General features: G+C 43.4%; 1 protein-coding gene across 1 annotated transcript in view; it reads left to right on the top strand.

Moving 5' to 3' along the window:
- The first annotated feature begins 24 nt into the window (after positions 1 to 24).
- The window catches only part of CUNHXorf23 (chromosome unknown CXorf23 homolog), a 91095-nt gene continuing 66170 nt past the window's right edge, over positions 25 to 24949 (top strand). The window contains exons 1-3 of the mRNA XM_018554854.1: positions 25 to 35; positions 8172 to 8182; positions 10266 to 10348. The gene's annotated coding sequence lies outside the window, so the exon portion shown is untranslated. The remainder of the gene's footprint in view (positions 36 to 8171; positions 8183 to 10265; positions 10349 to 24949) is intronic.

Raw genomic sequence — 24949 nt, 5'->3', positions numbered from 1 at the left:
TATATATATATATATATATATATACACACACACACGTGTTATGCTAGGTCCACTTTGATCTGTCACATGCTGTTGGAGAGAGTCATCAGCCATGTATAAGCTCCTAGTCTTAATATCACAGCCAATCTAATCAAATTGATTTTGCATAAGTTTTCTATGTTCAGTCAACTGTCTAATTTATATTTTTGAGTACATGTATGAACTGATGTTCCCTTCTCCAAGTTCCTACTCTTACTGCACAAGTATAGGATTAGCATAAGGTGATTGCAGAGCTTTGTAACTCCAGTACAGTAACCTCTACGTGCCATCAAGGATCTTCAATAAGAAATAGGTATCATGCAAGATTGAATTCATGTATTCATAATCTGCCTAGGTTTAGGTCATGGACAGTTGTGCTCAGGGTATGCCCCCATTAAAGTCTATGAGGGGCAAATCTTGTTATTCAATTCTGTGCAACTTTCAAACAAAAGGCATGGGAAGCCTGGCGTAGTCATGGGGGACATGTACCGATGCCAAAAAAACCCCTCTCCTTACGCAGAAATGTAAATTCTCCCTAATAGTCCAACGCAAACTGACAATATGGTCCTGTAGGCCCACACTTTGATAAAAAAAGGGGGCTGGGTTATCAATTCCTTCAACCTAATGACTCTTATAACTCAGCTGACCAGGGTAAAGGCTATGCACTGCATTATGAGCTGTTCCTTTTTTCTGGTGATGAAGCTGCAAACGATTCGTCCAGATGCTTGCTATTTGCAAAGTTCACAAACCCGAAGGTCATCCCCGTTTACCTTAGATCTACACTAATTACCCAATAAGACACCTTTATGTATAGGTGCTCCCGAGTATTGTCTGCTGTTCTCATAGCTAAGAAATGCCCTATGGAACACCTTTTGGCCACTAGAGGGAGGTATAGTATAAGAAACAAGGGCTACCCACTCATAGTATCTATCTGGCCAGATACTCATTTTCACATGAATAATTGTAGTGTTACAACAAACACTGCAGTAGATAGCTTTGTGATAGTAACCATGTCAGAAGCGTGGGCTAAACCAGGCCATAGTTTAAGATTTTAATCTTTTCCTGAGAAGCATTGTTTTTTTTATCAGCCAGATTCAATACAATTCCACAAAGCACAACATAGTTAAAGTAGATGCAAAACCTAATCAATAAAACCTCATACTGTATAAGCTTTAACGTGTTAATGTAAATAGTCATCTTAAAGCCTATTTGCAAGTCATTTATTAAACCCAATTGAAGTTCAACTTTTTTTTTTTTATACAGTCAGGCTGCATAACAAGTAAAGAATAGAGCATTATTTTATTTTTTTCCTGTTTAATATGGAGTTTACTTTTTAAAGAATTTGCTTGGCTGTTCATCCTGCAAATATCTGTGAAAGTTTGTCCTGTGTGTATAAATGTACAAATGAATGTTTTTAGTTTTTTTACTTTAAGAGTGTAATTAAGTTAGAATGTTCTGATTGTAATATCGCATTATGTCAACTAGATGATGCTAAAAGAGCATAGAAAATAAATACTTATTTCCTTGCCATGTAGTGGCCATAATGCAATGCTACAACCAGAACGTTTGACTATAATTACACTTGTAAAGGAAAAAAAACAGGCGTGTAATGACGTGGCGCCCTGCTTCATGATTGGCCGGGAAGCCGGCTCCATGCTCCCTCGTCATGAGATGACGAGGGAGCATTAAGCCGGCTTCCCAGCCAATCAGGAAGCAGGGTCCTGCGTCATCACACGCTGCCCGGCATCCTGAATGGCTTCATGCTCACAAGTGACGAGGGAGCATGGAGCCGGCTTCCCGGCCAATCAGGAAGCCAGGCATCGTGTAATGACGCGCTGCCTGACTTCCTGATACAGGAAGTATCTGGCTAGGCATTGGAGCATTTGGGCGAGTACAAGTACTCGCCCAAATACTCGGTATCGGCACCGATATCGGTGCATCCCTAAAAAACCCGAAAGAACATTAATTTGTACATATAAACGCATAGGACGTACTTTCACAGATATTAGCAGGGCAAACAGCCCAGCAAATTCTTTTTAAATCAACCCCTACATATTCATGCATAACAACCTACTAAGCTGTTCAACACGTCTCTTGCATAGTACTCTAATCAAAGATGCTCGTGCTCTCTGAGCTGTTGTTGACGGGCGTGCAGGGGCCCTGTTGGATCACTGGAGACCCGGATTGCACTCTGTGTGAAAGCAGCAGTCCAGCTCTCCAGCATGCTGCCGATCCAGGACAACTTAGTACACTATTAAGCACAAACACATAGTGAAATGTTTTAAAAATATTTTTACATTTGTAGCTTTCATAAAAAAAAAAAAAGATACCTGGTGGTCTTGACACGAAGGTCCTTCGTGTTCTTTTATAGGGTGTCAACACAGGCTTCCAAGGGAATGGTCAGTTCAACACACATTACACAGATGTGGTGCACTTTTGTCACTATAAGGTAACTCACCATGAGAAATGCCAGCAACCTCACTGGAGTACACAAAAGGGGAGTACTGATAAAACATTAGGAATTAAAAAAAATCACTCAAAACCATGACAGTTCCTTTAAAGATGCATCCTTAACCTCTCCTGGAACACCATTATATCCAATCCAACCACACCTCTGCCTAAAGAAGGCCGTACATGCATGGATAGAAGGAATTTTTCATGCGACAACTATAATGCCATATAATGGATTAAAGAGCCGTATAAAAACCCCTTTGGCTGCTTCCAAAAGGTATATGGGAGACAGCTAAACATACGAGTGGCCAGATTATTATGACCACCCCATCAGTACTTCGTTGGGCCACGAGATAACTCCACGAGATGGCTTTGTTGGGCCGCCTCGTGACTCCACCAGATGTTGAAAAGGTGATGCGAGGAATCTGACACTGCACTGTTGCCCTTCTGTTGTATTGTACCAGTCTTGCCACTCTCCGTTCTGCCCTAACATTTACTAGTTGCTGACGGCCACAATTTGCACGTTCAGACCCAGATTTTCGGCTGACAGTCCAGTCTTTAAACAGTTTTTAACAACAGCTGCTCTTGAACATTTAACAAATTCTGCTGTTTTGCTGATACTCGCTCTATGGCTCCGAGCGCCAACAATCATCGCACAATCAAAGGCTGTTAAATCGCGTTGTTTACCCATATCTTCAGAAAAAAATAACTTCTACTGTCGTGGTAAACAACCTGCTTCCCTATCTATAATGGTCTGGCCCTCTAGCAACTTCAGCGCCACATTATAGCTAATTTGCCTACAAACGTCAGGTGGTCATAATAATCTGGCCACTCAGTGTATGTAAAAAAAAAAAAGGATCCTCTGGCCTGATGAATTTTTTTTCTCAGAGCACAAAATGCTATATGTACTGGAAAGCCAACACTGCCCATCACCCTAAGAACACCATCCCCACTGTGAAACTTGTTGGTGGTAGTGGTGGTATCATGTTATGAGGATTCTTTTTAATAGCAGGGTCTTTGACTGCAGTTCCAGAAGAAAACCTGCTTAAGTCTGCAAAAAGTTCACCTTACATTAAAACATCTTCAAGCAATTGCCACTTACTCAAAGTTTAGACATGTGCAATTCGTTTTGTTCCGAATTGAAATTCAGACGAAATTTCGAAAATTCCTAGATTCGGATGTATACGAATTCCGAATTACAGATAAAACGAATGCAAATGAATCCAAATTTCCGATTCCGAAATTCGTTAGCGGGAGTTTTCGTTTTCGCGCGTTCAATGCAGCAAAGTGACATTTGAGAATTGTTTTTTTTTTTTTTTACAGTCTGCAGAAGAAGAAAAAAAGTGAGGTTCTCCCCCAATTCATACCAGACCCTTTATAGGAATGTTAGGAGGGACCCCCCCCCCCAAAGTTAAAACAAAAATATGTGCATGGGGTTCCCCGCAAAATCCATACCAGGCCCTTTAGATCTGGTAGGAATTTTTAGGGGTGAACCCCAGCCCCCACAAATAGGGAAAAACTACCCATTCACTAAAGGGTTAAAAGTCAAAGTAAATAAACAAACCACACTTTTAGAAAAAATCCTTTAATTAAATAAAAAAAACAAGAGAATCAATTTTTGACTATTCCTTTAATTTAAAAAAAAAAAAAAAGATTCTATCGATGTAATCCAGTGTCAATCACGATGCAAGATGCTCGCCGACTCGTCGAAATAAAAAAGGTCTCAGCGCACGATGACTGTCCGAACCCGACGAAAACTCGCCGCAAAATCACATTCAGTGCAAAAGCAAATAGATGGGCAGAGTCGTGACATCACGGCTCACTCCGCCCATTTGACATTCTCAGCTGCCAAATACAACACAGCATTCGCGAGCTCCCGAATGCCATTCGGGTCTGTGAGCCGAGGTGTCATAATACTTTGACGAATTTTTGCTGCAGCAAAGTGACTTAAAAATTTATTTTTTTTACATGTGACCGAACGAAATGACAATTCGTACAGGACACCGCTAACGAATTTCGTCCGAATCCCAAAACTAATTGAGTTTTGGACCCGAATCCCTAAAAACGAAATAACTCAAAATCCGAATCAAAACAAAACAAAACAAATGTTTTGCTGGTGCACATGTCTATCAAAGTTGCTTTCAAAATGGTGTATGTGGCAAGAATACTTACTATTCTGGGCACACCACCTAACTGCAGAGTAGTCCTTGGCTAAAGGTTCTTCCAAACCAATACTTCTGGAAGTGTTGATCTCCTGTGTCCCCTGTAGAGCTGAATGGTTTTTCCCACAGACCTCTATATCACTACTGTGTCCTGTAATGATGAGGAGGCAGACCATGTATACTAGGATTTGATCATTCAGAGTAAAGGTTCCAGAGTAATGATGAAGATGAGTGGTGAGAGTAGGCAGCCCAGGAGAGTACCATCTGAGATATTAAATCTACGTAAAGGGACACCATTAACTGTAACCAAAGCCACTGGAGACAAATAAAGTGCTCTAATCCAGGTCTGCATCGGAGGAGAGAAAACCGATATGTTGAAGGGTTAGGTCCATGGACTACCAGTCGATGGCTTTCTCCGTGGATAGCAGAATCATGGATATCCTTTCCTCATAAGCACAGGTGATAAGGTCTAGGGTCCTGACGGTTTTATCTCTAGGCTCCCTCTGCGGTGTGAAGCCCTTCATAGCATATTTCTCATAATGGCACATTTAGCTCTCATCTAGCAATTGGAAGGCTTCACTCTTCCCGGTTAAATGAGGGGCCATAGACTCTGCGATTATCTTTCGATTTCTTCCGTGCTGTTATTGAACCCTCGTTCGATTTCCACTCAAATAACCCATCATGCATAGTCCAATGTCGATTCCGAAAATAGTTTGTTAGCAATACTAACTCACCAAATTTTGACGATCAACATAACAGATTTTCGTTTGTGCAGTGTTCTTGTTGCAATTTTTTTCATTTGCCACTAATCCATCGCTTTTCTTTCGATTTGAAAAAAGTTTTCCAGCCTGACCGATCGAAGAAATTCATGCCAGAAGTACAGTATTTACAATCGTTGGGTTCCCATCAACAGATCGATCATCGTTTAAAGACCATTTGTGGACGATTTCCGAATGATAATCGATAGGTGTAGACACCTTAACACTGCTGATCTTAATTGTCTGGCCCGGGGTGATGTAATTCCCACACGTGAGTTAAGTCAACCTGGCACCCAAGGCATGCAGAGTTTGAACAGTGAGCTGCACAACTTTACTCCCGGGTTCCAGCCACTTCTGGTCGTTGACATCACTGGGCCTCACAGAGGGATCTGGGGAAAGCTCAGGATCCCGATTCTTACAAAAGGATGCTACAGGATACAGGAGCTACAGGTACAAGATTTAGAACTTTCCCATGATCCCACAAAAAGAACCCTAAGGTCACCTCCATCTAGAGGAGCCAGTAAGAATCATGGGAACAGCATTTTTTATGGTTTTCTCCCAAAGTGTTTTGTTTATTCTTAATTTCTGTGATGCACCATTTGGAAAGCAGAGGGTGGGGCTTGCTACATTAGCACTTACTACAACACACATTAAACACACCAGTCATGTGTTAGTGCATTGCCATTCATTTTCAATGGTACCCTGATACACATGTGTTGCAGCCACAAAGCATGGTATTGCATTACCATGCAATGTGGTGTACTACATTGCTGATGCATGTTTTCTGCTCTGTTCTGGAGTGTTGACAAGACGGGTTGATTTAACCCAACCCAAAAAAATTGCAGGTAAAAGCACAAAAAAATAAATGTTTTTGACATTTTCGGGATTTTTCCTTTCCATAAATATTTAATTCCAAAGTGCCTTTGAACATGTTAGAAAATATTACTGCTCCAGAAAGAGCCAATTCCCTAGCACAGCTCTCTCCCTTCTTGCACCTCATAGCCCTCTTCCCTTTCTGGGAGTGTCTATTTACTGTCTGCGCTGGCCAAGCTCCTCACCCCTGACTTCATCTTCCTACATAACCTTTTTATGTAGTTGTTTGGGGAGGGAAGGTGAATACTATGGCGTGTCACTGCACCTAAAAGCAGTCTTAGGCCCTTTGGTCGCCCAACAGAGTCATGGAATCATTTTACAAAACCTGTATATACATTTCTAGTAGGGCTGGTAATGATTACAATTTTCGTGTTCGATTAATCGATTATTTTCGTTTAATTATAACGCACATACAGATCCAACTACATTGGCATATACACATACAGCACAGCAATGAAGTAATAAAATGAACTAGGATCACACTAATCCAGCACGTTATTATTCTGAGTTGCCCCACTCAAGTGGCGGCCATATTGAGTGGGGCACGTGAGAATAATAACGTGCTGGATTAGTGTGATCCTAGTTCATTTTATTACTTCATTGCTGTGCTGTATGTGTATAGGCCAATGCCTTGGCTGGCGCTCGTGCAGAAAGTTTCTTGGGCAAACTCACCGGCCCAAGTGGCTCCATCGGCTAACAAAGGGGGGAGGAGTCTGGTGACATCACGGACATCGACATCACCGGCCTCCTCCCCCCATCTCTTCGTTAGCCGACGGAGCCACTTGGGGAAGGAGTCCGGTGACGTCGATGTCCGTGACGTCACCAGATCGCCGACGGGACTCCCGGAAGGCGGCGGAGAGGTGAGCGTTTTCATTAGCGATCAAAATTATTTTAATCGATCAAAAAGTTTAATAGTCAATCGAGAATTAATCTTTAATTTCCACAGCCCTAATTTCTAGCATTTTTTTTTGCCATAACAGGGCTCCTCACCTGCAACTTCAACTCTACACAGGCTGCAGAGGAGATGGGAGAGGCCAGGCCGCAGAATGATGGATGTTGAAGCCTATATCCACCTGGCCAGAGCAGGGCCATTGCTGCATGATCTCACCCACCACCAATACAAGTACCCCAAGAAGTGTGTGAGGATCAGGATGTTTTACCCTTTTCATGCAAAACCACACAGAGCAAGCTCCTGGTATTAGTTTAATACAGGATTGCAGCACAACTACACAAACAGCAGACATAGGAAACAGGAAGTTTGAATGAAAATGACACCTGATGATGTCACAAGAAAACGCATCAAAAATGTACCAAGAGAGTATGAAGAATTCAGAGTCCCAAGTGTGAGCCTAATGCTTGACATATTTTAATGCAACGCACCAGAACGCAAAGACATTAAAGGAGAACTATGGGGTTAAGGCTTTTCCCCATAGTTCTCCTTAGGGTAACGGGAGGACACAAACTAGCGTCCTCCCGTCACCCTAGGCTCAGTATACCGTGAGCTGTAGCTCGCGGTATACTGAGATGCCGCAGTATACTACAAGCTGCTGCTCGCAGTATACTAAGACGCCGCAGCTGAAGCGGATCCCGACAATTATGTCTGGATCAGCCCAGCTGCGTGACTGACAGCTGGCTCTGCCTACCTAGAGGCAGAGCCAGCTGTACCCGCCCCCTCCCCCATCCGTTCCGCCAGTCAGCGCTCCCTGTGACAGGATCGAGAGGTGAGCGAACGCCGATATGTGTTCGCTCACCTCCCGATCTACTTAGCCGACCTGTGACAGTCTCATTGTCACAGGTCGGCTAGAACTATGAGGTGAGTGAAAAGCACTCACCTCATAGTTCTCCTTTAAGGGGGCCTCAAAAGACCCGACACAGGTCCAGTCCCTATTCTATCTAAAACTAAAACAAGGACTGGCATGAGTTCAGCTTTATAGGTTTAAGCTGGCTATACACTGGTAGATTTTTTAACAAACTTTCATACGAAAAATTAATGTCATTAGAGACTTGACGAATGTCATTTGATTTTAACGTTGGAATGGAGTTTTCTGAACGAAAACCATAATGGAATATCTTTCATTCGAGAAAAATCTTCCATGCTGCTACTGCGATTATTTTATCACTGTGGTCATATCTATGAATTTAATAGTGGATTTGAACCCATTAACAGCAACCCATTATAAAAAATCATACAAACGTTCTGAAAATTAATTTTTTCAAACAGTTCTACTGGTGAATGGCTTTAGTCGACCTTTCTGTCCATGTGTCATGTTACACCCATATTTAGGGTGTAACATGCCCCATCTTTACCTGAATTGTGGGGTTCTCCTCTCCACAGCATTCTGTATATTTTTTTTTCAGTTCGCCCATCTGCACAGTTATGTCATCATTTACAGATCTCTAAATGGAAAGCTGGAAGCCCCATTTCAGCAGAGGGACTCATAGATCTCAATGGAAGACAAGTATGGTGACATCACTGCACTTGCAGTACATTCATAACTACCTCCAGCCCCCATAACTGAAGGTCCACACCTATTTATGGACCCGGAGCCGAGTCTGCAGGAGCCTGTGCAATGCACCCAGGATTCATCCGCAGGAGCCTGTGCATTGCACCCAGGATCCATCCGCAGGAGCCTGTGCATTGCACCCAGGATCCATCCACAGGAGCCTGTGCATTGCACCCACAATCCATCTACCGGAGCCTGAGCATTGCACCCACAATCCATCTACCGGAAGCCTCAGCATTGCACCCACAATCCATCTACCGGAAGCCTCAGCATTGCACCCATGATCCTTCCATAGGAGCCTGTGCATTGCACCCACAAAAGCCAGTGTATTGCACCCATGATGAACTCGTAGGAGCTTGTGTATTGCACTTATGAACCATCCATAGGAGCCCGAGCATTGCATCTGCAATCAATCTACAGGAGCTTGGGCATTACACCCATGATGCATCTCCAGGAGCCAGGGCACTGCACCCACAATCCATCTGCGGGAGCCTGAACACTGCACCCACAATCCATCTGCGGGAGCCTGAACACTGCACCCACAATCCATCTGCGGGAGCCTGAACACTGCACCCACAATCCATCTGCGGGAGCCTGAACACTGCACCCACAATCCATCTGCTGGAGCCAAACATTGAACCTGTGATCAATCTACAGGAGCCTGCGCATTGCACCTATGATGCATCTCCAGGACCCTGAGCATTGCACCCATGATTCATCTACCTGAATCTGTAGATTGCCCCTGCAATCCATGCACAGGAGCCTATGCATTGCACCAATGATTCATCTACCTGAATCTGTAGATTGCCCCTGCAATCCATGCACAGGAGCCTATGCATTGCACCTGGGATCCATTTGCAGGGGCCTATGCATTGCACCTGGGATCCATCCACAAGAGCCTGAGCATTGCACTCACAATCCATCCACAAGAGCCTGCGCATTGCACTCACAATCCATCCACAAGAGCCTGTGCATTGCACTCACAATCTATCCACAGGGGCCTGAGCATTGCACCCAAGATCCATAAACAGGAGCCTGCACATTGCACCCACCATCCTTCTGCAGAAGCCTGCACATAGCACCCAGTGATCCATCCGCAGGAGCTTGAGCATTGCACCCAGTGATCCATGTCCAGGAGCCTGGGCATTGCAGCCAGTGATCCATCTACAGGAGCCTGCACATTGCACCCAGTGATACATCTCCAGGAGTCTGAACATTGCACCCATGATCCACTGATTGTAGTTGCAATGCTTTGCAGGCTCCAGTGGAAAAAGTTAATACATGCACATGTTCCTATTTTTCATTATGGGTGCATGTATTACTATTTTACAATGGGTGGATTATGGCTTCATTGTTCTATTAGGTGAGTGATCAGCAGCCCCGAGCAGTACACACGGTGTCAGTAGTGACTGCAGTGCACACGATCTGCAGCATGTGAGTGCGGGGCTGAGCTCAGCTTTCACTTCCGGGGGAGGACTCGGTGTTCACAAGGCGAGCAGCAGCACTGGCATGATCGGACTCTATACTGGATCTCGCCGATCCTGCTACACACAGACCCCATCGGCTCCGATCCCCTGCACAGGTAAGTCATGTCCTCTGATGGGGTGACCTTAGCACACAAGAGGGGGTGTCGCCGTGTACTTTATATAAGATCAGGCTGGATTTCAGCACAGGGTCGATGTGATCTTGTGTATAGGGGGCAATGACAGGCTGCAGCAGATAGCAGTGTGCTCGCCGATCTCCCATGGGTGCTGTATGTAGAGGGGAGAGTGCACGATCACCTTGCAAGGCCCCTTCCTCTAATCTGATTAGACACAGCGTTGGTATGCTGTGTGCCCTGACTGTCAGTAATCCCCTCCTCCACTCAGCAATGCTTCTTTCATTTCTTCATTCTTGCTGACTTTCCTTTTGTTCCCCTTTGATGACCTCTCGACGGTATGTGGCAGCAGCATTGAGATTCCAGCACAGGCTGGCCCTTCTGGAAGACTTGAGCTCTTATCTGAAGAGCGCTGTGCATGATCTGCTGCATAATCCCTGCATGGTCCTGATCACATGCAATACATTTCTGAATATCAGGAACTTTTATTATTTATTATCAGCGCTGTGTCGTTTTTCCAGTTTCTGCAGTAATCATTCCGTTTTCTATTCACTTTTATTGCTGATTTGCCTACTTATGGTTAGCAGTTTGTTTCTTTATTTTGTTATTAATGTCATTGTTTTCCTTTGTTTGGTTGTCATTGTTTGCAGCCTCTTTGTGTTGCAGTTTATATATAACTCCTAGCATTGTATAAACTAGGCTGCACGGATTCTGTTCACGCATGACAGACTTGTGTCACATCCAGCGGTCATGCAGCGTTTAGCGCAGAGGGAACTGCAGATGTATTTAACCGTCATCTGTAGAGATGGTATGGGGGACGCTTGATGCTCATATAGACATAATCACATTGGGGATTTTCCCTAGAAAATCTTCAGCGATCAGAAAAATCAGCGTTCTGATGACATGACACTTCAATAAATGAACACATTGGATTTTAAATGAATTTGGTGTGCTGGTGACATCTACCTACAAATATTGTCTGGCGGCACCATCCGCAGTCACTACGAGCACCCGTCCCCCCACCGGTTTTGGGGGTTTTCCGGTAGGGAGTGTGACAAGGCATGTATTTATAGAACCTCAGTGATGTGCACATCATTGTTTGCAAGTGTATATTTTGCTAAACCCAAAAAATATAATATATTGCAGCTAACCAATTCTTAGATGTGGTGGCTGCATTTGTTTGCTTTTTTTTCTCCTTTTATTATCACATGGTGATCCGGCCAGTAAGCCTGGTATTGTTTAACTTCCTTTAACAGACCAAGCTGTCCAGCAAAAGTGGAATGGGACATTTTTAAAGTGAGACTCCAGGGTTAAAATGAACCCTTGCAGTGGGACTAACCCCACGCTGCAATTGTTAAATGCTCATTTTGTCTAGGGGCCGAAAGTAAAAAAAAAGAAATATTAACCCGGTCCGCACAGCCTCTTTTCCCCTGGGCTCTGATGCTGTAAGGACCTGTGACGTCATCACGTCTAATTACTGCTCTATTGGCCATGAAGACAACGAAAGACATACCACAGCCTTGGGTTTAAGTGGTCACTGCCGCAGGACCGAGGGTCGGGGGAGTATTTCTTCTCTATTTTCGCCCCTAGGGAAAAATGAACAGTTAACCCTTGCAGTGTGGGGGTTTCAAAATCCGGCAGTTTCTCTTTAACACTGACAGGGGTACAATGGTCAGCTTTTATCAATTTATGTAAAACTTTATACTATAAGGGAGAAAAAAAGTTGCTGTAACTGCTGAAAGCTGTAAAGGGTTAGTTCACCTTTAATGACATTATACATTACAGCTTAGCAGCTTAGATTGTAAATTACAATTCTGTCCTCCATTTTTACTTTTCTTGCTGCTGATAACTGCCCCCCCCTCTGTCCCTACTGCCTGGCAGGATTGGTGGGTCAAGTTCCTCTTTAATGACATTTAAAAAAAAAAATCCATATACATTATAGATAGATAGATGTTAAGTTGAACTGCTGTCCTCGCTTTCAAAAATTATTCTTATTTTTCCTTCCTGCTGCTACCGTGGGCTCTCCCTCTACATCATGCCTAGATGGCAGGGCAGACTGACCGTTAAATGTGCGGATCCAGCCCACTATGAACAAGCACTCAGTCCACTCTCTCTCGCAGCAGCAGTAGCTTAGTTAAGTGGACTGCGCATGTGCGGTTAGGGAAGTCGGGTTTTTGTTGCCGAGTGCTCGTTCATGAGGGGTTGAGGCCATACATCCAGCGGTTGTCTCCTTCTGCCACGTACTCGGAATGGAGAGTCACTGAGTTCAGTGGATTGCGCATGCACGGTTAGGCAAGCCAAGGGCTTGTTTATGAGAGGTTAGGGCGACACATCCAACGATCGGCCCATCCTACAATGTACTTGGAATGGAGAGTGACTGAGTTCAGCAAACTGCGCATGTGCTGCTGGGCAAGCTAAGTTCTTGTACCCGAATGCTTGTTCATGAGCGGTTGGAGCTATACATCCAACAGTCGGCTCCTCCTGCCACTGGAATGGAGAGCAGTTGAGTTCTGAGGATTGTGCATGCACGGTTAGGCAAGCCGGGTTCTTGTAGCCGAGTGGTCATTCCTGAGGGGTTGGACCACACTTCCAACGGTTGGCCCTTTCTGCCGTATACTTGTAATGGAGAATGGCTAAGTTCAGCAGACTGCACATGCGCAGTTAGGCAAGCCAAGTTTTGGAGCTGAGTGCTTGCTCATGAGGTCTTGGGGCCTCGCATGCAATGGTCGGCTTCTCGAGCCATGTCCTTGGAATGGAGAGGGGGAGCCCATGGTAGCAGCAGTAAGTTAAAATATTTTTTTTAAACAAATGGTATTTTAACTTACAATCTATCAGCAATGTATATGGGTTTTTTTTTAATTAAAGAGGAATTGTACCCACTAATTTAATATCTCTCAAAACAGTTACTTTCAAGCCATGCCAACTGTTGCAAGTATGCTTATTTCAGCTCTCAACTGAACTTTTAAGCCCTCAAATATCTGGTGTCATAGCTCACATGTGCAGCACCATGGCCACTGCAATCCAAATAGAGGGCAAGATGGCACCTTCATTGGCTGTAAGGGAAATGTAGTTCTACTTTAAAGGTGAATTGACACTTATGTAAAGTCCATCTTAATCTGTTTGTGTATGTAACACTCCATTGCTCCTCCATAGACAGGAGCCACCGTAAGACAGTAAGTGTGTTATTGGCCGGATTATCAGGTGAAACACTGCTCCTTCAAGTTTCCTCACCACTACGAACAGTGATTGGTTAGACTTCACTAACAATGGTTAGTGAAGACTAACCATTAGAAAATTGAACAAACATTCCAAAACTAAAACTTCTCAAACGAAATTCTGCTTAGGTATGGCTGGCTTTAGGGTACAGCCCCCCTCTCCTCATCAGCATCTTCTCAACATGCCTGTCCACTGTCTTTGGAGATCTTTGTTGTGGGGCCAGTGAGCACCAGACAGCCTCCCTAGTAGTTTTTCTATTCATTCCTAATGGTCGACAGCTGGTAAAGAAGGGTACATCAACATTTGTAGCTTACTTTTAAAGTGGACCAATCATAAGAGCAATATGGATCAAGAGGGTCAGCCAGCCAGCCAGTCAGACAATTGCCACCACATTTTTCCCATCATAGGTGTCCTTTTAAAGGCAACCTTTCATGAGAGATTAATGGAGGCTCCCATTGCTGCCCTGTCCTTCTGAGAATTCTAGTTTCCTGTCTTTCAGGTTGATACTTTGCTGAGTGCTGGGTACATCCCAGGAGCTTGGTAGCCAATGTTCCTTAAAAATTACAGCTGGCACCTAAGTTTTTTGAGTTTTTTTCCAGTTGTCAAAGGAACTTGCTCCTGGATTGGACAGACTGGATCCTGATGTCCATATTCATTTGCCCATCCCTGCTTTGACTTCAATACATTGTGACTCAGGGGATTTAAAGACAGCTAGGCAACTGATATTTTCAGGAGACCGGCTTCTGTACGTGTCTCACAACAAATGAGCATTTAAGTGTATTTCCACTCTTGCAGCCGAATTAGACTAAAACCTACTTTATATTTGTTAAGTGTTCCAACTCGGCATAATTGTAAAAATGTTTTAAAAAATTGTTGCTTATCTTTTTTTTACTTGCTGAAAAATCTTGCTTATCTCTTCCCTTGTATGTGATGTTAGGGAGGGGGCTTCCAACAAGCAATCATAATGTTACATTGTGGGATGTTCAGATGTCAGGTGACCCAATGAAGTGAATATTCACAGAGTGCAATGGTGTCAGTGCATTGAGGAAATTCATTCTATTGGCACCTATAATAAGCAAGTTTACAAACTTGTACATCGATTATGGTTATTAGTAGTGGGATAGAACTTATGGAAATTTGATATAGAAATACAGATTTATTTTTAGATTTCCACCATATATACCCTTTAAGGTATTTTAGGAATGCTGTGTGAATGGCAACACATAACCCCATTTAGTGGGAGTTTCTCAAATTTGATTTCACGGAAAGAAATATACTTTAAAAAGGATTTTCAAAACCTTTTCCCCAGATGTAGAAGCTTTCCTTACAAGGATCATCATTAAAATACTGTGTGTTGATAACATCTGTGTGCATGTGAGCTCATGTTCTGTGTCAGTGAATACAGAGATATGGCAGAGTGAAAGTACAAAGCTGTGTGTATCCCTAGGTTGTTTATTGAGATTGTATTGCTTTGCAACATTTTACCCTGTGCTGCTTAGGAGGTGGAACTAGTGAGGGCCGTCTTGCTGCGGAGCAGTTATAAATTGATCACGCTATGGATTCCGCCACTGTCAATATTCACAGTTGCTGACTTCAAATGCCGAGTTGGAAATAATGGCATCAGACTGCATTTTTAGGCTGCTATTTTATAAGGGCTTCTTTTTTTGGTGTGTGTTTCTTCACAGGCTTTGGTTGCATGCTCCCAGATGACACAACGTGCGCTTCTTAGTACCCTGCTTACGTCCCCAGAAACCAAAACCAAAGCCTGGGGTGGAAAGTCACTTCCCTGCTTCTCTCTTCTCCTAGTGAGTGATTGACAGAGGCTGGAGCCTACACTTTCCCTAGTAAAATGTGCATGTGACGTAATACAGGCGTACACTCCTCTATCCAGAAGTTCGGGGAAGTGGTGTTTGGGATCTGGAGCTGGCAGCAGTGCAAAGAAAGCTATTAAAGTGTATTTACACACTGAGAAAGGTAAAGATGTTCTGTTCTATGGGTAATTCAGGAACAAGGAGGGTTTAATAATACTTTAAAGCCTTGGTTCTCAACTGGTGGGTTGTGACCCAAAAGTGGGTCGCGACCCTGTGTTTAGTGGGTCACCGCATGCCTTCCACTTTTTTAGGTGATAGGCTCCTTAGCCTCCCCCCCTTAGTGCAGCACTGTTCACCAAATAGCTATTCAAAATATGCTCCCCGGTGCAGTCATGCACCAAATAGCCGCAAGGGAGCTCCATCCATTTGTGTATTGCTTACAGCTCCCTCACTCCCTGTTCGGAGTGATGTCACATTCTGGCTCCCTGGCTCTACAGGGGATGCAAGGGAGCTGTATAAGCAATGCACATATGGATGGAGCTCCATCACAGCACAGCAGCCCACACTGGACCCCAGGCCGATTGAGCATGCCGCAACGCGCGGTACTGCAGTACCTTGCATTGTGGTGCGATTAGAATAAGCTAACCTTGTGATTAATGCACGGCTTGGTGTGAACGGGCCCTTTCAAGGTTGCACTGCATTAATGCCCATTATTCTGAATGGGTATCATTGCACAGCAACTCAAGATGTAATGCACCTGCACACCACAAAGAAGAGATAATTCTCATCATTTACATTGTGACACGTGTGTGTATGTGTTCTAGGTGCTATTGCCACCATAGTGTAAAGCACATAGAGGTATACATTATTGTGTGTTGTGATACTAGGCAATTAAGGGTATTCTGTATTATCCTCAATAAAAGGATTTTAACAATGTATAAAGACTGGAAGTGCCCATGGCAACCCAGCAGATTGCAGAAATCATTATTTCATTGGAAGTGTTTGATAGCATATCATCAGGACAAGACTGCAGATATTATCAGAGGGAGTTAAAGGGAATGTATTATCCTTACTGATAATTTCGATATATCTCATGTAACTGAGATCAGCTAGATATTTATGTGCGTTAATGTTTCATGTTCCCTTTTAGATTGTAAGCTCTCACGGGCAGGGCCCTCCTTACCATCTTGTCTTGATTTGTAACTGTAATGTCTTCCTTATATTGTAAAGCGCTGCACAAACTGCTGCCGCTATATAAATGCTGAATAATAATAATTTATGTATTACATAATCGTTTTTTACTCTGTGTGTACATGGAACAGCCCTATTTCCTCATTGCATACACAGACTTTTCTGTGTTGGAGTGCTGCACAATGATTTTGCTTTACTGTTGCATTTCACGATGCTAGTCTAGGAATCAGTCAAGTCACATATAGCAGTGCACTCTGTGTGGCTGATATCTTAGCAGTTGGTAAAGGAGAACCATGGGGTCAGTGTTTTTCCCCATAGTTCTCCTTAGGGTAACGGGAGGACACAAACTAGCGTCCTCCCGTTACCCTAAGCTCAGTATACCGCGAGCTACAGCTCGCAGTATACTGAGACGCCGGAGCGGATCCCGACATCAATGTCGAGATCCGCCCAGCTGCGTGAGTGACAGCTGGCTCTGCCTATCTAGAGGCAAATCTCGAATACAACAGTGAAGAGCAAGCTTTTAAAAATATGAAACTTGCTTCAAAATCCCATGTTCAGCTTTAAAATAAACACTGCATTAATGACTCAGTATACATACTTGCTAGATATACTCTATACTCCAGAGACGTGTAACTTGCTAGTCACTGACTGGGGACTGCTGATCTCAGTGTTTTGTATCTTCCTGTATTTTATGGTAACGTGACAATGTTAATTAATCAATGCTCACTATTTTGTGCTGTAGTCAGAGCAGTAGACCTTCGGTAAAAAGGAGCATTGTCAAGTTCTGGACTGCTCTCCTTTCTTCCTGGGGCTTTGCTGTGCTTTGCATTATCTTGGTGCTTTTATAAATAAATGATTCCAGTAAATCTATAGCACTGCTGAGGTGTCTGGTTTTCCTGGCTCATGCTAAAATTGGTATCTGCAATAAATGGAAGCTCACACTTATAAAAATATCTCAATTCATGAATTTTCTTTTATGCTTATAAAAGCCGCTGGTTTTTACCAACTTGTGTCCTACATGATACCTGTCTCCTGACTTAAACAACCATCCCCTTGCAGTGGGGCTACCCCTGCACTGCAAAGGGCTAACTGCAGATTTACTTACCTGATCCCTGCTCCCCTGGTAGTCAGTGCTCACCTCCCCCCCCAATTCGCTCAGGTCGTGGACTGTCCCTCATCGTCCTCACATCTAATGCAAGGCTTTGGACCCTGCATTAGATATGATGCCAGCGGGCTCTGGTCCTGCAGCCAGCGGGAGTAGTAATCAAGTAATTAAATCTGCTTTAACCACTTGCTTAACCTGCTTAACCACTAAGACCAGGTGTTTAGACCCCCTTCCTGGCCAGGCCATTTTTCAATGTTCAGCGCTGCAGTACATTGACTGACATTTATTCCGTCATGCAAAGCTGTACTGAAATTAATTTTATACCATTTTTTTGGGTTCAGATAGAGCTTTCTTTTGGTGGTATTTAATCATCACTGCGAGTTTTATTTTTTCGTTATATTTAGGTAAAGTTACTGAAAAGTTTGAAAAAAAAAAAAGTTTTTTTACATCACGTTAGGAAACAATTATTAGTACCCAATTATTTTGGTAAAATATGAGGTCACGTCGGGCAAATAGACACCAAACATGTCAAGCGTAAAAATTGCGCGCGACCGCGAAATCGCAAAAAAACTACCATACCCAAAATTGACCATAGGCGACGCTTTAATAGCTTTTACCGCTCATCAGTTTAGTGTTATCAGTGATTGATAACCCTAGAATTATTGCTCTCCTTCCGACGTTCGCGGCGATATGTAACGTGCGGCGTAATGGGCGCAATCGTCGTTTTTACAGGTATGCGCACCTAATGCATGTTTGCATGCGTATATGTAGGGGTGGGGACTTGAACATTTTTTTTTTTTTACATTCTTTTTTATGTGTAACTTTAACTTTTGTTTTTGGAAAATTAAATTTTTTTTCCTATCTTTTTTTTTTCACTTAACTTTATTGCTATCAGATACGGGGCTAAGAAACCCTAGCAAAATAAGTGACAGGTCCTGGAGACATCAGATCTGCTTCATCAGCTTCTCTTTCAGAGTCTGAAGCTGGAGAGTGACACGAGAATGCGGAAGTGATGTAATATACATCACTTCCGCATTCTGGCACCGGAGAGGGGACCGGAAGGAGCTCGTGTACCGATCTCCCTCTGATCCCCTGTCAGAGAGGCACTATGCTGGTCCCGGGGTCGCACCGGGACCAGCGTGTCAACGGGAGGGGGGGCAGCGGAGGGGGTGGAGGGGACACGGGCCGACAGCTTATACAAGCGATCCGCCGCATATACACGGTCTGCTACATCCAAGAAGCTCCGGCCGGCCGGGAGGCAGTTAAAGGTTCACCCTAAAACAGGGGTGGGCAAACTCTAGACCTCCAGCTGTGGTGAAACTACAAATCCCCTGATGCATCTGTTCCTGGGAGTCATGCCTGTGGCTGTGAGAATCTTGCAATGCTTCATGGGATTTCTAGTTCCACAGCAGCTGGTGGGCCAGAGTTTGCCCACTCCTGCCCTAGACATTATTATGCAGATGTCCCTTGTAGTCCAGGGGTAGCCCCACTGCAAGGGAGTTTTTTGTTTGTTTTTTAAATCCGGAGATAGGTTTTAACATCATTTTTTTTAATTTAGAGGTTACTTGCAGGTATGTTCAGTGGTGTGGCATCGTTTGTCATTGTCCCCATATGTCACTGAGTCGTTGTTTCAGAAGTGCAAAATACTTTTCCTTGCCACCCATTGTCATTGTCTCAACTAAGTGATTCATTAATCCCTTAATTGTGGGAGTCACTTTGATTGCTAAAAGTAGCAGCCTTTTATTCTATAGCCAATAGTAGAGCTGCAACAGTTATTCGATTAAGTCGATTAAAATCGACGATGGAAAACGTTGTCAACGTTTTCCATCGTCGATTCGTCGGCTAAAATTCAAATTTCCCGCTCGCCGCTGCTTACGCCCGCCGTTTACGCCACTTACGCCGCTTACGCCACTTACGCCCGCTGCTTACGCCACGCCCACGTCGTTTAAGCCGCTCGCGCCTACGCCGGTATACCCGCTCACGCGACGCCGCTTTCGATTAATCGAACTTAATAATCGGCTAACTAATCGATTATGAAAATAATCGTTAGCTGCAGCCCTAGCCAATAGGTTTATATAGGAAGCAGGAAGAGTTATTGGGTAAAACTCTCTTAATAATCGGCTAACTAATCGATTTTGAAAATAATCGTTAGCTGCAGCTCTAGTCCTACTGCAAGGGTAACCATTTTAAATGCTCAGTCTTCTTCTTTAAAATACAACTCTGGTTTCCAATGCAACTGGTGTAGGTACTTGATTTTGACTTGGTATCGCCCTCTTATAATCTGATGTACAGCAGCATTCAGACTGGGCAGCACTGGTGGCTAACAGGGTTTGCTGCATGCAAATGTACCGACAAGGAACATGCTGATAACTGGACAGATGAAAGGGATGACCTTAACAGTCTGCTGCTGCTCTTTACTGTACAGTCAGCAGACTGGGGCAGAGATATATAAAAACTCCAAATGCGTCTATTTATTGATGTAGATGCAGCATATCGCACTTGTGCAGCATTTCGGGGTCTCGCAGGATCCCCGTCCTCAGGCAAAACAGATGCAACAGAGCCTAGGACACTTATCACATGCTAATTTAAAATTCACTGATTGATTTAAATAATTTCCACTTGAAGTCAAAAAGTGAAAGGGAACATTTATAAATGTTATGCCTAAGCTGTACCCTAAAATATATTTTTTGTCTTGAATTCCTCATAAAAAATACCAGTGCCCTTCTTGGCATATAAAGGTGTCTGGGCACTCCTGTGCCTACAGCCTCATAGCTGTATATCTGCAGTTTGAGATCTAAGGCACTGCTTCCTCACAAGGGTGAGATTTGATGCTGTCACCTCTGTTCTTCTCTTTGTTCTCCTTGCTGGAGGCTCTGACATGTGAAAGCAAAACCCTGCCTCTACCAATATGGCCACCTCCTCACAGTTCAGAACAAGGCCTAATAAGTCACTAATGGGGAAAGATCAACTGCAGAGAGACCACAGGCAATACTAGGGACTAGAAAAAAAGAAAAGGCTAGTTGCACTCCTTACCGGTATGACCCCGTGATCGGGGAGGGGTGCTCGGAATGACTGCGGATGGCGCCACCAAATACAGATAATTGCAGAAACGTCACCAGCACACCAAATCCTTATAGGATCAAAGTTCGTAGATTTTATTGCAAACTCATGTCAGTTACACAAGCGCTTTCGGGGCCACACAGGGTCCCTTCATCAGGCTTTGGTCATTGCTATGCCTGATGAAGGGACCCTGTGTGGCCCCGAAAGCGCTTGTGTAACTGACATGAGTTTGCAATAAAATCTACGAACTTTGATCCTATAAGGATTTGGTGTGCTGGTGACGTTTCTGCAATTATCAATACTAGGGACTAGTCCTTGACCCTCTACCTGCTTTTTTGGGGGCACATCTTGCAAAGTTCAATTCCTCTTTAATATATCTTGCAACTGCAGCGTGGTAAAGCTCACCAATAGGAACATTGCACACAAGCCCAGCAGTGCAGCGATGAGAGGAAGCATAAGCACTGCTCATTGTTCTAGGTGAATAGTTTACTCCTGTACCGTCAGTCTGAGTCACTAGCTATGTATGATATTCAGGCTGCATAGCTGTTCCTTCATTGACAAGTTTTTTTTCTTGTTTGCTTTGAGATTATAGGTCTGTTTAACTTCTGTTACGTGGCAGAGTTTGGCAAATATCAAAGAGCAGATAGAAATAAATGTATCTTCATAAATGTTTATGTAGGCAAGTGCAAATATTCAAAAGTTAAAGGAGAACATGTACCAAGAGAAATATGAAGGTTTGCTATCAGTAAACTCTATCATGAAAATACTAGTTGGCTGGCTTTCAAGCTGATCTGATGGCTTCAATATTTTTAGTTGCTGACCTAAAATGAGCAGACTGATGAGGTATTCTGAGCTCACCTGCTGCAATTACTCAGAAAGTATTGAAGCCGGAGACGGCCTGGCCGCTAACAAGTCAGCAATGGCAGTCTCCATAATGCTTTTAGTCAATGTATCCATAATGTACAAATGTGTTTTTATGGCCCTTTTCTGTCCATTGACATCTCACGTGGAATTTGTAATCTAATATAATATATATAAGTCAATCAAACTCAATTTATTACAGGCGCATGAATGACTGCATTGGATTAATTTCGGATCGGCTGATCACATGACATGCACGCCTTATAAAAAAAAAACAACTCTTATTTCTGCGTGGAAGTTTGTTATCCTTTAGTTACAAGATGGAGGAAAAAAAATGTACAGACACCGATGTCACAGTGGTGTCTTCCGCTCCGTACTGCTGTGATCAGCAGAGGATCTGTTGACAGACCCTCTCCTGACCCGCTCATGTGAAAGGGGCCTTAGTTTCCGAAATTGGCAATAAAAATGTCAAAGTAGCATTAGAGCGCAGGTCCCCACGCTGTTTCTATTTACACGTTTCTGTTTTCCTGCCATACAATTTAATTATAGTACTTACTGATATCTTCTTTGGGTTACACCCTTGTTTTAAAATTCCTCGTACATGTTCTATATGTTCTTTGTGTTGTAACAGGTGTGTTGCTGGAAATGTCACCCATTAGACCTTAAGTCCCACGTTCTTTATCACTCTGACAACTCCCATTGTCACTTTTTTTTTTTTATTTCCGAACAGCAGCATTTGACCTGTGTCTATCAGTCTAGGAATGTATGTTCATGAATTATATCATTATCAAGGTGTTCCTGGTGTAAGGTCTGAACTGCGTTAACAGCAAAGGCCTACAAACTTCACCTATTGTAGCGATTATTGTCATTTGGGGAAATGTCTGCAGGCTGTACCTCGCCATAGCATGACATCCCCTCCCATGCTTCTTCAGGGGTAAGATGGTTGGTGAGAGGCTAATGGTAGTGTCTGAGTCTTTATAGGGTATCTATGGTCAACAACTATCAAATAAATATGTATTTCTATGTGGACTTTCAATAAGTTCTATGCCACTCCTAATAGCCATATCGATCTAGAAGTTTGTAAACTTGCTTATTGAAGATGCCCATAGGATTAACTTCCTCAATGCACTGACACAATTTCACTCGGCCCTGTGAGTATGTACTTCCTTGTGTCATAACTCTCACCGAGCCTGCCTTTTGAATTACAACTCAACATCTGAACAATGTAATATTATCACTACTTGCTAATAGCAATGCATGATGGGATATGCAGTCTTGAGAAATGGAGATTACATCACATCAAGCAGCAGGGAAAGGGATGTAAAGCACACTGGGAATCCAGGAAGTTGTTGAAAGTGATGGGCAGACAGAAGGCAGCATAAAAGGGATTTTTTTCAAGTAAGCTTTGATTACGTGATCAAACACAACTGTAGTATGTATTCCTATTACAATGCTACTACAGTAGAATATGCTGGGATTTTAGAACTCCTTTAACATCTGTAGGTAGCTAAAAGTTTATGTAAGCCCTAATAATACCTTGTCCTAATTGCTCCATTTGGTCTGTTAAACATACCATTGAAAGTAATTTATCATATCTGTTCAATAAGTGCAAACAAAGCCTGCTTATGCTGCCAGAAATCCAGTGATCTCATAACTTGCTGTGCTTCTGCTGCACTGAAATCTCAAGCAGTATTATCAGCCTTGCCCAGTTCTTTCGGTGAACTACAGGGCACCACCCCTTTTTTGTTTTGACGCCTAGGGTGACAACGCTGCTTCTTGATACAGTAAAGTGGGTTTACGTTGACGTCCTAAGACAGGACGTGTGTTACTGGCAGGATTACCAGGTGAAAATAAAATGGTAAACTAATGCAGCCACCACATCTAAGGTCTGGAAAGCTGCAGTATATCAAATTTTTGTTCTTCAGTTTCGATACGTTTTAAGGCTATATGTAGAATATTAGACAGGAGTCGCTAGACTAAAGGCAAATACCTCAGACAGTTTTGTATGAAGGATTGCACAGTAAAGACGAACGCTTTTCTCTATCTAGACAAAAATACAACAATGCATAAATATGCATCCAATGAATATCAAAATGACACTTCCAAGAACAGAAACACATACACTGAGTGGCCAGATTATTATGACCACCCCATCAGTACTTCGTTGGGCCACGAGATGACTTCGTTGGGCCGCCTCGTGACTCCACGAGATGTTGAAAGGTGATGCGAGGAATCTGACACGGCACTGTTGCCTTCTGTTGTCTTGTACCAGTCTTGCCACTCTCCGTTCTGCCCTAACATTGACTAGTCGCTGACGGCCACAATTCGCACGTTCAGACCCAGATTCTCGGCTGACAGTCCAGTCTTTAAACACTTTAACAATGAGGCCCTCTTGAACATTTAACAAATTCTGCTGTTTTGCTGATACTCGCTCCATGGCTCGCACCAACAATCATCCCACGTTCAAAGGCTGTTAAACCGTGTTGTTTACCCATATCTTCAGAAACAAATCACTTCTACTGTCGTGGTAAACAACCTGCTTCCCTATTTACAATGGTCTGGCCCTCTAGCAAGTTCAGAGCAAAATTATAGCTAATTATAGCTAATTTGCCTACAAACGTCAGGTGGTCATAATAAACTGGCCACTCAGTGTACATGTATTGTGTGCATTTAATTTTCCTAATGTGCATGATATCCATTCAGCCATATTTGACTCTATGCATTTCTATGAACCAGCTTTCCAGGTCTGATATGCTTGAGAACCCCCAACCCACATGGCCATACACGGAGCGAATTTCGGCTCATTCTCGATTCATGAAGGAGAAGAAATTCGCTCACTGGGTGGCTGTGTTGTCAGCTTTCCACCCTACATCCTTCAATAAGAAAACTGATGGAGCCAGGTGGAAAATTGCAGCATTGTGACAGCGCTTACTGAATACCATAGCATGGCGGGGGGCATCCCCCCATCCACATTGTGGGGTGAATCAAGAGAGAGCTGTATGGACAGCTTTACATGGGCTTTAGACTGGCATGCAGAATGTGACAGCACATGTGCATAGCCAAGAGGAAACCTACGTACAAACAGGGAGAGCATGCAAACTCCATGTGGATAGCGTCATGACCGAGATTCAAACCAATGATCCTAGTTAGAGCTGCAGCTAACGATTATTTTCATAATCGATTAGTTAGCCGATTATTAAATTCGATTAATCGGTTAATCGGATAAAAAAATAAAATACATTTTAAAAAATGGCTCCAGTGATGGGACTCCTAGTTTGTATTGAGATTGCAGTCCATCACAGGAGCAAGCTTGGAGCGGTGGAAGTAAAAAAGAAAAAAAAA

Source organism: Nanorana parkeri, unplaced genomic scaffold, assembly GCF_000935625.1.
Source record: "Nanorana parkeri isolate BGI_ZX_2015 unplaced genomic scaffold, ASM93562v1 scaffold175, whole genome shotgun sequence".
Taxonomy (NCBI): Eukaryota; Metazoa; Chordata; class Amphibia; order Anura; family Dicroglossidae; genus Nanorana; species Nanorana parkeri.
This window is presented reverse-complemented; position numbering and strand designations above follow the sequence as displayed.